Below are 15587 nucleotides of genomic sequence, written 5' to 3'. Positions count from 1 at the left end.
GATCATGCATGTCTTATCATTAATGTAGCGCCATTTATTTTCAATCCAAAGTCAGGGCCAACTGCTTATAAATTTGAGCAAAATTCTTTCTATACGCATTATCTGTCGAGCACGGTTGAGGACGGTCTTTTCATAAGTCGACGCCAAGACAAAAAATTACTCACTGAATCGGCTAACCTGCGTATCTTATAAATGATTGCAGCATTCAGTAAAAAAAGAAGAGTAGCTGGTAGTCCGCAGTACAGGAATGTAACACTGTAATGAAAGTAGAACGTCTGAATAGTTTTGCTAAGAGCTGAACTGATGACACAAGCACCGTTCTCCAAGTCGAAAACGAGCAGATTCCCAGAAAGCAGAACGGCAGTGAGAAGAAAATTGACGCTAGTTGCGACCACAGGGTACCACAACGTGTCTTTTAGGCATTGCTTGTAGAACATGGGTTTGTAAATTGCGAGGAAACGGTCGAAGGTGAATAGACAGAGGGTGAATTGGGTTGCAAATGTGGTGAAATAGCTGACCCATTGGCCCACTTTGCAGAAACCTGAGTTGCGGATAAGAACAACGACTATGTCCCAGTGTGTGAGTCTAAAAATGTCCACAAATTTATCCCTGTCAAATTGGGACGGTTTATTATCCAAGACCTTTTCAAGATTCTTGTACATGGTTATACTTGCTATTCCAAGAGTTTTTAGGAGACTAATAGCTGATAACTGTAAATTTGAAAGAACCTCGTAAGACCTTGGCGACAACCGTCTAGTATCGTACTTAGAAAAATGATCTGAGAACTTTGCCCGACTTATTTCAATTGATCCTTTTTCAATTTATTTAAGACACTCTCAGTGGCTTCAAAAAAGTTTGGCTGTTGTATCAGAGGCTTTTTTAACCGACTCTCGTGCCATAGTAAATCAGTACTGAAACATTGTATTCCAATTGTACAACGTCTGCCCATTACTGTATCAGTAAATACTAAGAGTATCTTGCTACTCTTGATGTTCAGTACAAGTCTCATAGATACTTTTATCGGTATAGACTGAGCATCCTTTTTTATTCTCATGATGCTCATAGGAAAATCATAACAAAATGTAAAAATTCGGGAAAAAAATGAAATTCTGGCTGATTGACTTTTTGAGCAGCATGACAATGAATTACAATCTTAATACATTGCAACCAACGTATTGATTTTGGTGGTGGGGGATATGGGGAAACAGAATAGATCCGATTCAACCAAATTGTTCAAAGACATTCAAAAACAAACAGATTTGAACAGTTATTATACAAAGTTTTATCATTTGTTTTCAGTATTTTCAAAATTTTTTGGTTGGACATTCAGTAGATTTTGTCTGTTAAATCCTATTCTGATTCAATTCATTGTTAAATGACATTTAGTTTTTAGCTGAATACCGCTAATCTAATTGTTTTAGAGCTTTCTTGACTGGATGAAGAAATGTCCAGAATAATTACAGAATGGATGAAGAAATATCCAAAATAATTACTTTGAACTGTTGAGAGTGTTTTCAGCGAGCTATGATTACTATGATTTTTTTGCCCGAACAGAGTAAAAAGTGACATGATCATAGTCTATTCATAGTAAATACACAGACTGCGAAGTGCTATTATTAATCGCTGATTTACTACGTTGCTATTATCCGGGTGTACATAAATGTACGACAAGTGAGATCTTGTGAGATCATGTCAATACTTAATCCTGGATAATTTATCCAGGATCTTGTCACTTTACATGATAAGGTAATATCAAGTTATGTACAAACGTGCAAGTTTTTTACATGACTGTCAAGAAACAAGATCTGGGCAAGATTTTCAAGAAAGATTAAATATAACATGGCAAGACATATCATGCACTGTAACTTCAATGGCAAACATAAACAATATACAGCAGGAAATAATAAGGCTGAGCAGGAACTGGCAAGCGTTATCAAGAATTGTCAAGAATGTCCGAATATACGGCTTCCTCTATTTTATTAATCAACATACGAGCCAATTTTTCCCAGTCTAATGAAATTTTAATTGGACGTGCGATTTATGGGGTTGGAGTTGCATGAACCATTCTCAACTTAAACTCAAAACCTAGCAGTTCTGATTTTCAGCAGTTTAAGTTTTTTGCGCTTAGCTTCAAATATTTCCTTGGAATCTTAGGGCACGAGATTTTACATAGTACCTGGTTACTCTTTCAGAGAGAGTTTGGAATTTCAAATAACGTACCCCTTCCCTAAATTTCGGTCTATTATCCATGTTAAACACTTCGCAGAAAAAAAGAACTGCGGGTCATCAGCATCGAAGAACTTTGAACTAGTTGTTTCCTGCTAAGCTAATTTTTAAAAAAAGATTTCAAAGAGGGCTTGCCTAGTACCGTGGGTTGCACAAAAATTTCCAAAGTTAATCTTCAAGGACATGTTATTTCGATCAATTGAGACGTCAAAACAAACTGAGATGAATTTGACGCACTTTTAATTGCTAATGCTTTGTTGACAGAAAATTAGTCGGGAGAAAAGTCAATTGAATTTTTGCATTTCGCTTTTTTCATGAGCTTTTCGCACAAAATTTCTGAAATACAATAAATGTTCATTAAACACAACTGGTAACCCAAAACCACGAATTGTTCATTGACATCGTAAAAAATGTTCAGATAACTGTTTCAAAAATTTGAGAAATTCATACCAAATTCTTTATGGAAAAGCATTTTGGTGATCCAATTTTCAAAAAATTTTTTTAATAAAATTATAATCTTTTATTCTCTCAAAAACAAAAAAATAATAAATTTTCGTCCGAAGACTCTGGTCTATGGTTGCCAATTCTTTGATCATGAACAAGATAGTATCTGATCATGGCTGATAATTGTCTCAGTAAGTCTGGACAAGGTTGAATTCTCACGAGACCTCTGTCGGGATATAGCGACGAGTTTGTCACACTAGCCCAGGTTAGTCTAGTTAACCGAAACCTGCAACACCATATAAGAAATATATTAAAGCTCTTGATAAAACTTGCCAAGAACTTTACATTGTACATGACGTGAAAACATCAATGTTCGTACAAACTTTAAAAGAAATTATGTCAAGATTCCTGAGAAAAAAAATTCTTATCAAAATTTGCGGAGAAATAAAATTGTTTTATTTTTCAGTTTTTGAAATAGATGTCAAGATCATGCATGTCTTATCATTAATGTGGCGCCATTTATTTTCAATCCAAAGTCAGGGCCAACTGCTTATAAATGTGAGCCAAATTCTTTCTATACGAAATACCTGTCGAGCACGGTTGAGGACGATCTTTTCATAAGTCGACGCCAAGACAAAAAATTACTCACTGAATCGGCTAACCTGCGTATCTTATAAATGATTGCAGCATTCAGTAAAAAAGAAGAGTAGCTGGTAGTCCGCAGTACAGGAATGTAACACTGTAATGAAAGTAGAACGTCTGAATAGTTTTGCTAAGAGCTGAACTGATGACGCAAGCGCCGTTCTCCAAGTCGAAAACGAGCAGATTCCCAGAAAGCAGAACGGCAGTGAGAAGAAAATTGACGCTAGTTGAGACCACAGGGTACCACAACGTGTCTTTTAGGCATTGCTTGTAGAACATGGGTTTGTAAATTGCGAGGAAACGGTCGAAGGTGAATAGACAGAGGGTGAATTGGGTTGCAAATGTGGTGAAATAGCTGACCCATTGGCCCACTTTGCAGAAAACTGAGTTGCGGATAAGAACAACGACTATGTCCCAATGTGAGAGTCTAAAAATGTCCACAAATTTATCCCTGTCAAATTGGGACGGTTTATTATCCAAGACCTTTTCAAAATTCTTGTACATGGTTATACATGCTATTCCAAGAGTTTTTAGGAGACTAATAGCTGACAACTGTATATTTAAAAGAACCTCGTAAGACCTTGGCGACAACCGTCTAGTATCGTACTTAGAAAAATGATCTAAGAACTTTTTGCCCGACTTATTTCAATTGATCCTTTTTCAATTTATTTAAGACACTCTCTGTGGCTTCAAAAAAGTTTGGCTGTTATATCAGAGGCTTTTTTAACCGACCCTCGTGCTATAGTAAATCAGTACTGAAACATTGTATTCCAATTGTACAACGTCTGCCCATTACTGTATCAGTAAATACTAAGAGTATCTTGCTACTCTTGATGTGCAGTACAAGTCTCATAGATACTTTTATCGGTATAGACTGAGCATCCTTTTTTATTCTCATGATGCTCATAGGAAAATCATAACAAAATGTAAAAATTCGGGAAGAAAATGAAATTCTGGCCGATTGACTTTTTGAGCAGCATGACAATGAATTACTATCTTAATACATTGCAACCAAAGTATTGATTTTGGTAGTGGGGGATATGGGGAAACAGAATAGATCCGATTCAACCAAATTATTCAAAGACATTCAAAAACAAACAGATTTGAACAGTTATTATGCAAAGTTTTATCATTCTTTTTCACTATTTTTAAAATTTTTTGGTTAGACATTCAGAAGATTTTGTCTGTTAAAGCCTATTCTGATTCAATTCATTGTTAAATGACATTTAGTTTTTAGCTGAATACTGCTAATCTAATTGTTTTAGAGCTTTCTTGACTGGATGAAGAAATGTCCAGAATATTTACAGAATGGATGAAGAAATGTCCAGAATAATTACTTGGGACTGTTCAGAGTGTTTTCAGCGAGCTATGATTATTATGATTTTTTTGCCCGAACAGAGTAAAAAGTGACATGATCATAGTCTATTCATAGTAAATACACAGACTGCGAAGTGCTATTATTAATCGCTGATTTACTACGTTGCTATTATCCGGGTGTACATAAATGCACGACAAGTGAGATCTTGTGAGATCATGTCAATACTTAATCCTGGATAATTTAGCCAGGATCTTGTCACTTTACATGATAAGGTAATATCAAGTTATGTACAAACGTGCAAGTTTTTTACATGACTGTCAAGAAACAAGATCTGGGCAAGATTTTCAAGAAAGATTAAATATAACATGGCAAGACATATCATGCACTGTAACTTCAATGGCAAACATAAACAATATACAGCAGGAAATAATAAGGCTGAGCAGGAACTGGCAAGCGTTATCAAGAATTGTCAAGAATGTCCGAATATACGGCTTCCTCTATTTTATTAATCAACATACGAGCCAATTTTTCCCAGTCTAATGAAATTTTAATTGGACGTGCGATTTATGGGGTTGGAGTTGCATGAACCATTCTCAACTTAAACTCAAAACCTAGCAGTTCTGATTTTCAGCAGGTTAAGTTTTTCGCGCTTAGCTTCAAATATTTCCTTGGAATCTTAGGGCACGAGATTTTACATAGTACCTGGTTACTCTTTCAGAGAGAGTTTGGAATTTCAAATAACGTACCCCTTCCCTAAATTTCGGTCTATTATCCATGTTAAACACTTCGCAGAAAAAAAGAACTGCGGGTCATCAGCATCGAAGAACTTTGAACTAGTTCTTTCCTGCTAAGCTAATTTTTAAAAAAAGATTTCAAAGAGGGCTTGCCTAGTACCGTGGGTTGCACAAAAATTTCCAAAGTTAATCTTCAAGGACATGTTATTTCGATCAATTGAGACGTCAAAACAAACTGAGATGAATTTGACGCACTTTTAATTGCTAATGCTTTGTTGACAGAAAATTAGTCGGGAGAAAAGTCAATTGAATTTTTGCATTTCGCTTTTTTCCTGAGCTTTTCGCACAAAATTTCTGAAATACAATAAATGTTCATTAAACACAACTGGTAACCCAAAACCACGAATTGTTCATTGACATCGTAAAAAATGTTCAGATAACTGTTTCAAAAATTTGAGAAATTCATACCAAATTCTTTATGGAAAAGCATTTTCGTGATCCAATTTTCAAAAAATTTTTTAATAAAATTATAATCTTTTATTCTCTCAAAAACAAAAAAATAATAATTTTTCGTCCGAAGACTCTGGTCTATGGTTGCCAATTCTTTGATCATGAACAAGATAGTATCTGATCATGGCTGATAATTGTCTCAGTAAGTCTGGTCAAGGTTGAATTCTCACGAGACCTCTGTCGGGATATAGCGACGAGTTTGTCACACTAGCCCAGGTTAGTCTAGTTAACCGAAACCTGCAACACCATATAAGAAATATATTAAAGCTCTTGATAAAACTTGCCAAGAACTTTACATTGTACATGACGTGAAAACATCAATGTTCGTACAAACTTTAAAAGAAATTATGTCAAGATTCCTGACAAAAAAATTCTTATCAAAATTTGCGGAGAAATAAAATTGTTTTATTTTTCAATTTTTGAAATAGATGTCAAGATCATGCATGTCTTATCATTAATGTGGCGCCATTTATTTTCAATCCAAAGTCAGGGCCAACTGCTTATAAATGTGAGCCAAATTCTTTCTATACGAAATACCTGTCGAGCACGGTTGAGGACGATCTTTTCATAAGTCGACGCCAAGACAAAAAATTACTCACTGAATCGGCTAACCTGCGTATCTTATAAATGATTGCAGCATTCAGTAAAAAAAGAAGAGTAGCTGGTAGTCCGCAGTACAGGAATGTAACACTGTAATGAAAGTAGAACGTCTGAATAGTTTTGCTAAGAGCTGAACTGATGACGCAAGCGCCGTTCTCCATGTCGAAAACGAGCAGATTCCCAGAAAGCAGAACGGCAGTGAGAAAAAAATTGACGCTAGTTGCGACCACAGGGTACCACAACGTGTCTTTTAGGCATTGCTTGTAGAACATGGGTTTGTAAATTGCGAGGAAACGGTCGAAGGTGAATAAACAGAGGGTGAATTTGGTTGCAAATGTGGTGAAATAGCTGACCCATTGGCCCACTTTGCAGAAAACTGAGTTGCGGATAAGAACAACGACTATGTCCCAATGTGAGAGTCTAAAAATGTCCACAAATTTATCCCTGTCAAATTGGGACGGTTTATTCTCCAAGACCTTTTCAAGATTCTTGTACATGGTTATACATGCTATTCCAAGAGTTTTTAGGAGACTAATAGCTGACAACTGTATATTTGAAAGAACCTCGTAAGACCTTGGCGACAACCGTCTAGTATCGTACTTAGAAAAATGATCTAAGAACTTTTTGCCCGACTTATTTCAATTGGTCCTTTTTCAATTTATTTAAGACACTCTCAGTGGCTTCAAAAAAGTTTGGCTGTTATATCAGAGGCTTTTTTAACCGACCCTCGTGCCATAGTAAATCAGTACTGAAACATTGTATTCCAATTGTACAACGTCTGCCCATTACTGTATCAGTAAATACTAAGAGTATCTTGCTACTCTTGATGTGCAGTACAAGTCTCATAGATACTTTTATCGGTATAGACTGAGCATCCTTTTTTTATTCTCATGATGCTCATAGGAAAATCATAACAAAATGTAAAAATTCGGGAAAAAAATGAAATTCTGGCCGATTGATTTTTTGAGCAGCATGACAATGAATTACTATCTTAATACATTGCAACGAAAGTATTGATTTTGGTAGTTGGGGATATGGGGAAACAGAATAGATCCGATTCAACCAAATTATTCAAAGACATTCAAAAACAAACAGATTTGAACAGTTATTATGCAAAGTTTTATCATTCTTTTTCACTATTTTTAAAATTTTTTGGTTAGACATTCAGAAGATTTTGTCTGTTAAAGCCTATTCTGATTCAATTCATTGTTAAATGACATTTAGTTTTTAGCTGAATACCGCTAATCTAATTGTTTTAGAGCTTTCTTGACTGGATGAAGAAATGTCCAGAATATTTACAGAATGGATGAAGAAATGTCCAGAATAATTACTTGGGACTGTTCAGAGTGTTTTCAGCGAGCTATGATTATTATGATTTTTTTGCCCGAACAGAGTAAAATGTGACATGATCATAGTCTATTCATAGTAAATACACAGACTGCGAAGTGCTATTATTAATCGCTGATTTACTACGTTGCTATTATCCGGGTGTACATAAATGCACGACAAGTGAGATCTTGTGAGATCATGTCAATACTTAATCCTGGATAATTTAGCCAGGATCTTGTCACTTTACATGATAAGGTAATATCAAGTTATGTACAAACGTGCAAGTTTTTTACATGACTGTCAAGAAACAAGATCTGGGCAAGATTTTCAAGAAAGATTAAATATAACATGGCAAGACATATCATGCACTGTAACTTCAATGGCAAACATAAACAATATACAGCAGGAAATAATAAGGCTGAGCAGGAACTAGCAAGCGTTATCAAGAATTGTCAAGAATGTCCGAATATACGGCTTCCTCTATTTTATTAATCAACGCACGAGCCAATTTTTCCCAGTCTAATGAAATTTTAATTGGATGTGCGATTTATGGGGTTGGAGTTGCATGAACCATTCTCAACTTAAACTCAAAACCTAGCAGTTCTGATTTTCAGCAGGTTAAGTTTTTCGCGCTTAGCTTCAAATATTTCCTTGGAATCTTAGGGCACGAGATTTTACATAGTACCTGGTTACTCTTTCAGAGAGAGTTTGGAATTTCAAATAACGTACCCCTTCCCTAAATTTCGGTCTATTATCCATGTTAAACACTTCGCAGAAAAAAAGAACTGCGGGTCATCAGCATCGAAGAACTTTGAACTAGTTGTTTCCTGCTAAGCTAATTTTTAAAAAAAGATTTCAAAGAGGGCTTGCCTAGTACCGTGGGTTGCACAAAAATTTCCAAAGTTAATCTTCAAGGACATGTTATTTCGATCAATTGAGACGCCAAAACAAACTGAGATGAATTTGACGCACTTTTAATTGCTAATGCTTTGTTGACAGAAAATTAGTCGGGAGAAAAGTCAATTGAATTTTTGCATTTCGCTTTTTTCCTGAGCTTTTCGCACAAAATTTCTGAAATACAATAAATGTTCATTAAACACAACTGGTAACCCAAAACCACGAATTGTTCATTGACATCGTAAAAAATGTTCAGATAACTGTTTCAAAAATTTGAGAAATTCATACCAAATTCTTTATGGAAAAGCATTTTTGTGATCCAATTTTCAAAAAATTTTTTAATAAAATTATAATCTTTTATTCTCTCAAAAACAAAAAAATAATAATTTTTCGTCCGAAGACTCTGGTCTATGGTTGCCAATTCTTTGATCATGAACAAGATAGTATCTGATCATGGCTGATAATTGTCTCAGTAAGTCTGGTCAAGGTTGAAGTCTCACGAGACCTCTGTCGGGATATAGCGACGAGTTTGTCACACTAGCCTAGGTTAGTCTAGTTAACCGAAACCTGCAACACCATTTAAGAAATATATTAAAGCTCTTGATAAAACTTGCCAAGAACTTTACATTGTACATGGCGTGAAAACATCAATGTTCGTACAAACTTTAAAAGAAATTATGTCAAGATTCCTGACAAAAAAAAAATCTTATCAAAATTTGCGGAGAAATAAAATTGTTTTATTTTTCAATTTTTGAAATAGATGTCAAGATCATGCATGTCTTATCATTAATGTGGCGCCATTTATTTTCAATCCAAAGTCAGGGCCAACTGCTTATAAATGTGAGCCAAATTCTTTCTATACGAAATACCTGTCGAGCACGGTTGAGGACGATCTTTTCATAAGTCGACGCCAAGACAAAAAATTACTCACTGAATCGGCTAACCTGCGTATCTTATAAATGATTGCAGCATTCAGTAAAAAAAGAAGAGTAGCTGGTAGTCCGCAGTACAGGAATGTAACACTGTAATGAAAGTAGAACGTCTGAATAGTTTTGCTAAGAGCTGAACTGATGACGCAAGCGCCGTTCTCCATGTCGAAAACGAGCAGATTCCCAGAAAGCAGAACGGCAGTGAGAAAAAAATTGACGCTAGTTGCGACCACAGGGTACCACAACGTGTCTTTTAGGCATTGCTTGTAGAACATGGGTTTGTAAATTGCGAGGAAACGGTCGAAGGTGAATAAACAGAGGGTGAATTTGGTTGCAAATGTGGTGAAATAGCTGACCCATTGGCCCACTTTGCAGAAAACTGAGTTGCGGATAAGAACAACGACTATGTCCCAATGTGAGAGTCTAAAAATGTCCACAAATTTATCCCTGTCAAATTGGGACGGTTTATTCTCCAAGACCTTTTCAAGATTCTTGTACATGGTTATACATGCTATTCCAAGAGTTTTTAGGAGACTAATAGCTGACAACTGTATATTTGAAAGAACCTCGTAAGACCTTGGCGACAACCGTCTAGTATCGTACTTAGAAAAATGATCTAAGAACTTTTTGCCCGACTTATTTCAATTGGTCCTTTTTCAATTTATTTAAGACACTCTCAGTGGCTTCAAAAAAGTTTGGCTGTTATATCAGAGGCTTTTTTAACCGACCCTCGTGCCATAGTAAATCAGTACTGAAACATTGTATTCCAATTGTACAACGTCTGCCCATTACTGTATCAGTAAATACTAAGAGTATCTTGCTACTCTTGATGTGCAGTACAAGTCTCATAGATACTTTTATCGGTATAGACTGAGCATCCTTTTTTTATTCTCATGATGCTCATAGGAAAATCATAACAAAATGTAAAAATTCGGGAAAAAAATGAAATTCTGGCCGATTGATTTTTTGAGCAGCATGACAATGAATTACAATCTTAATACATTGCAACCAAAGTATTGATCTTGGTAGTGGGGGATATGGGGAAACAGAATAGATCCGATTCAACCAAATTATTCAAAGACATTCAAAAACAAACAGATTTGAACAGTTATTATGCAAAGTTTTATCATTCTTTTTCACTATTTTTAAAATTTTTTGGTTGGACATTCAGAAGATTTTGTCTGTTAAAGCCTATTCTGATTCAATTCATTGTTAAATGACATTTAGTTAATTTACTGAATACCGCTAATCTAATTGTTTTAGAGCTTTCTCGACTGGATGAAGAAATGTCCAGAATATTTACAGAATGGATGAAGAAATGTCCAGAATAATTACTTGGGACTGTTCAGAGTGTTTTCAGCGAGCTATGATTATTATGATTTTTTTGCCCGAACAGAGTAAAAAGTGACATGATCATAGTCTATTCATAGTAAATACACAGACTACGAAGTGCTTTTATTAATCGCTGATTTACTACGTTGCTATTATCCGGGTGTACATAAATGTACGACAAGTGAGATCTTGTGAGATCATGTCAATACTTAATCCTGGATAATTTAGCCAGGATCTTGTCACTTTACATGATAAGGTAATATCAAGTTATGTACAAACGTGCAAGTTTTTTACATGACTGTCAAGAAACAAGATCTGGGCAAGATTTTCAAGAAAGATTAAATATAACATGGCAAGACATATCATGCACTGTAACTTCAATGGCAAACATAAACAATATACAGCAGGAAATAATAAGGCTGAGCAGGAACTAGCAAGCGTTATCAGGAATTGTCAAGAATGTCCGAATATACGGCTTCCTCTATTTTATTAATCAACATACGAGCCAATTTTTCCCAGTCTAATGAATTTTTAATTGGATGTGCGATTTATGGGGTTGGAGTTGCATGAACCATTCTTAAATTAAACTCAAAACCTAGCAGTTCTGATTTTCAGCAGGTTAAGTTTTTCGCGCTTAGCTTCAAATATTTCCTTGGAATCTTAGGGCACGAGATTTTACATAGTACCTGGTTACTCTTTCAGAGAGAGTTTGGAATTTCAAATAACGTACCCCTTCCCTAAATTTCGGTCTATTATCCATGTTAAACACTTCGCAGAAAAAAAGAACTGCGGGTCATCAGCATCGAAGAACTTTGAACTAGTTGTTTCCTGCTAAGCTAATTTTTAAAAAAAGATTTCAAAGAGGGCTTGCCTAGTACCGTGGGTTGCACAAAAATTTCCAAAGTTAATCTTCAAGGACATGTTATTTCGATCAATTGAGACGTCAAAACAAACTGAGATGAATTTGACGCACTTTTAATTGCTAATGCTTTGTTGACAGAAAATTAGTCGGGAGAAAAGTCAATTGAATTTTTGCATTTCGCTTTTTTCCTGAGCTTTTCGCACAAAATTTCTGAAATACAATAAATGTTCATTAAACACAACTGTAACCCAAAACCACGAATTGTTCATTGACATCGTAAAAAATGTTCAGATAACTGTTTCGAAAATTTGAGAAATTCATACCAAATTCTTTATGGAAAAGCATTTTGGTGATCCAATTTTCAAAAAATTTTTTAATAAAATTATAATCTTTTATTCTCTCAAAAACAAAAAAATAATAATTTTTTAATGTAATTGATTGGGGTTGCAAAACTATTACGAAAAAGTCGAAGCAGTTGAGCTGCATTAGCTATTAATAGAATGATAAAAAAGAAATCAATTAAACACTGTAACTTCTATTACCCAAACTAAATAAGGCTAAAAAGAGGACGTACAACGAAACCAAGAACGGAACTCTGTTTTGTGTTCAATCTATTTCATGTGCTTTTTATAATTTTATTATGATAATTTTGACAAATTTTCATTGATTTAAGCGTTCAAATTATTGTTAGCTCCATGGAGTAAAAATTGTTCCAAAGTCCAAGCTAAGGAAAAAAAGAAAAGAGGGTCGAACCATTTCAGAAAGCAGCTGAGTTGAATAAAAATAATGTAATTCTTATAATAATTGCTGAAAGTACGCCTTGTAATACTTTCACAACAACGATAAAAAAACAAAATTGTACGAAATTAGTAGACGAATATCCATTGCATTTACACAAAATATAAAGAGTCGTCAAACCAACCAAGTTTGTTCGTATATACGAAAGCTGAGCTGACTTTCATTTACAGTCAGTAGAGAAATGTGAATTAAAAAAACTAATAACTTTCTGGAATGTTAATGCAGTTGCTCAAAATCAATTGACTAAAACTTCTTTTTATACACTGAAAAAAAATCTTTATATCGATCATAAAAGCGAGATCAGAAAAACAAATTATGGAAAAGATTCAATTCGTTTAAAACCTCAACTAAGAAACAAAAACTAAGGGCAACTATGATAAGTCTGCTTCTGCGTAATTGTTTCTAGCATGAAAAATCTTATTTTAAATCAGAAATTAATAATTACCCAAAAGTTCTGATTTGAGTTACAGTTCACCAAATAAAGGGTGAATGACAACCCATCATGGAAAATCACTTAAAAAGCAAAACATTTCAAAAGCCTTAAATGTTAAAAAACACTGCTACTAATGAGCTGAATTATATTTTACTTCACATTTCTTACGCAAAAGATTAACTTTTTACAAAGTTTACTATATAAAGCACTTCAAATTACAAATGCAAGAAAATTGTAGAGACAAATTTTGAAAAATTAGTCTGACCTGTTTCTGACCTATTTAACGGAGTTCTATCTTGAGCTACAGTTGTTCTACTGATGAAGTAAAAAAGCGCTGGGAAGTCGAGTTCATCGTGAAGTTGAAAATAACAAAAAAATCTGCAATTGAGATTTCAATGATGCTGATCTGTTTGTTTTGCGCTGTCGAACACATTGATTGTGATTGCTAACAGGTTTTAGTTGTAAAAGAAGAAGTAGATGATAGTTCTCTTGATGAATATCCAAGCTCCCGAGAAAGAGAATAATAGTTTATTTTCAATTTTGCATTATTTTTTTAGAATGCAAGAAAGTGCTAGAAGAACATTTGTAACAACGTTTCACAACATCAAAACAATGATTAATATAAATATTTTTTCTGGTTTCAAAATTTTAAAAAATCCTTTTTATTTAGATTTGGATCGGTTGATCTGCGTTTTTTGTTTCAAAACATTTTCCCTGATCATTGAATAAAGAATGAGTACCATCAAAAACAGAAAACCAACTGAATCGTTTCCAAAAAATCATGTTGACCAAACGTTATCCTTGGCAGTAAATGCATAAATACTAAGAACCAGAGGAGCCGATAAAAAAGTTTTCGAGAGTGTCAAGTTGACAAATTTTAATAGTAATCTTTCTTTATTCTTTTTTAAAGCTAGAAAAGAAAATTGCCCGAAAAATTGAGGATATAAATACTTTATTTCAGCCGACGTTGTGTCTTGCATTTTGTTGTTCTACTTCCTGCAGAAAAAGAATAATGGTATTAGATTTTATGAAAAATTCAAAGAACAAGAACTTTGTTAAGATTTTGATTTTGCATTACAACATTAGTTAACATTGCAAAATGTACACTTGAATTACTCCTAAACGGACGCTTTTCTCTCTGCCGCTTTTATTATTTTCCGTGTCGAGGTTTGGTGGTTGATTTTTGTAAGAAAAGCGGTGAAATGAGGTAAAAAAAAATTTATCACCTCGTATTTCTCATTTTCTTTTTGCAGGCAAATCGTAGAATCGTGGTGCATTATTTATTTTCAACGAATTCAATGGAGTTTTTACAAAAAAAAGAAACTTCCGCACATTGTTTCGAACCTCTCACATCCTGCATGTGAACAACTTCTCATTCCACTGCCCCATCTGTCACTCACTTCTATAATACTTCTTGTGAATATAAATCAGATTCAATAAACATTATGGAAAACAAAAGCGGTGAATTTTTGTAAGAAATGCAGTGAATTTCGCGGTGAACTTTTGTAAGAATTGTGATGAAAGGCGGTGAATTATTTTCACCGCAATCACCGCGTTTGCTACAGAAAATTCTCCCAAAAACTGTGACCCTTGCAATTCTCTTGTAATTCTTGTAATTTTATTAGTTCTGCCTCTTTCTTGTAATTCTACTTCTTTCTTTGCAAAGTCTAATTTCTAATAGTCGATTTCTCTAACTGAGAAATTTGATCTCTCATTCTCGTCAAAAAATTTTAAGTTTCGATTTTGTGAATAAACTGCACTAAAAATTTATGCATTACCAGTACACATCGAAATAAAATGATTATTTCGTGTGTAGGTTATTTGCCGCCGATTTTAAGACCAATTACTGCAAATGTAATCCAAAAACTGTTTTTAATCATATTTCGTCTCTACTTTGTCTTTTTGGAAAAACTTACCTTCTCCTGGCTGATAATTTTACCATCTCGTTTTTTAGGTACTTTTATTTTTTTGATAAGAAAACTTAATTTTGAAATAATTTCAAACTATTTTTACTCATTTTTTTAAATACTGCAATAAAATAATAGCTTTGACCTAATTTGCAGAAGTAGGGAGAAATTTTCTGGAGTCAAGAAAATCAAGATCTAAAAATGAATTTCAACTGCTTGATGACTTGTAAAGCTTAAAGTGAAAACGACGTTCTATTCAACTGTGAGATTTACAGTAGTTTTGGGAAAGATTCTAAAAACACGTGCAACTCTGATACCCGATGTTGATGATGCCATCGATGAAGATACTGATGGAGTCCCCGATTGCAATGAGGAGCATATACATTAGAGAGGAGGTGTCCAGACCCATGAAACAGACCACAGCTACTGTCAGGGTGTTAAAACACAGACCCAACACACTCGTGCCCGGAATCACCCACGAACCCAAAACCTCAAATTCACTCATTCATAGATCACTCCGCTACATAAGGCTAGAAATATCTTGTTTCCGTCGAGGAAGTGCCTTGCCTTTTGCTCCCCTGGCTTTTACAAAATATATATATATATATATATATATATATATATAT

The 15587-nt window shown here is 34.5% G+C and overlaps 1 protein-coding gene across 1 annotated transcript in view; it reads left to right on the top strand.

The window, feature by feature from the left end:
* Positions 1–15587, top strand: part of LOC142334765 (methylglyoxal reductase DkgA-like) — a 431775-nt gene that overhangs the window by 378275 nt on the left and 37913 nt on the right. The gene's annotated exons all lie outside the window — the stretch shown is intronic.

This window comes from Convolutriloba macropyga, chromosome 2 (genome assembly GCF_964194025.1).
Source record: "Convolutriloba macropyga chromosome 2, txConMacr16.3, whole genome shotgun sequence".
NCBI lineage: Eukaryota > Metazoa > Xenacoelomorpha > Acoela > Convolutidae > Convolutriloba > Convolutriloba macropyga.
Note: the sequence above shows the minus strand (reverse complement) of the source record. Positions and strands in the feature narration are given on the sequence as shown.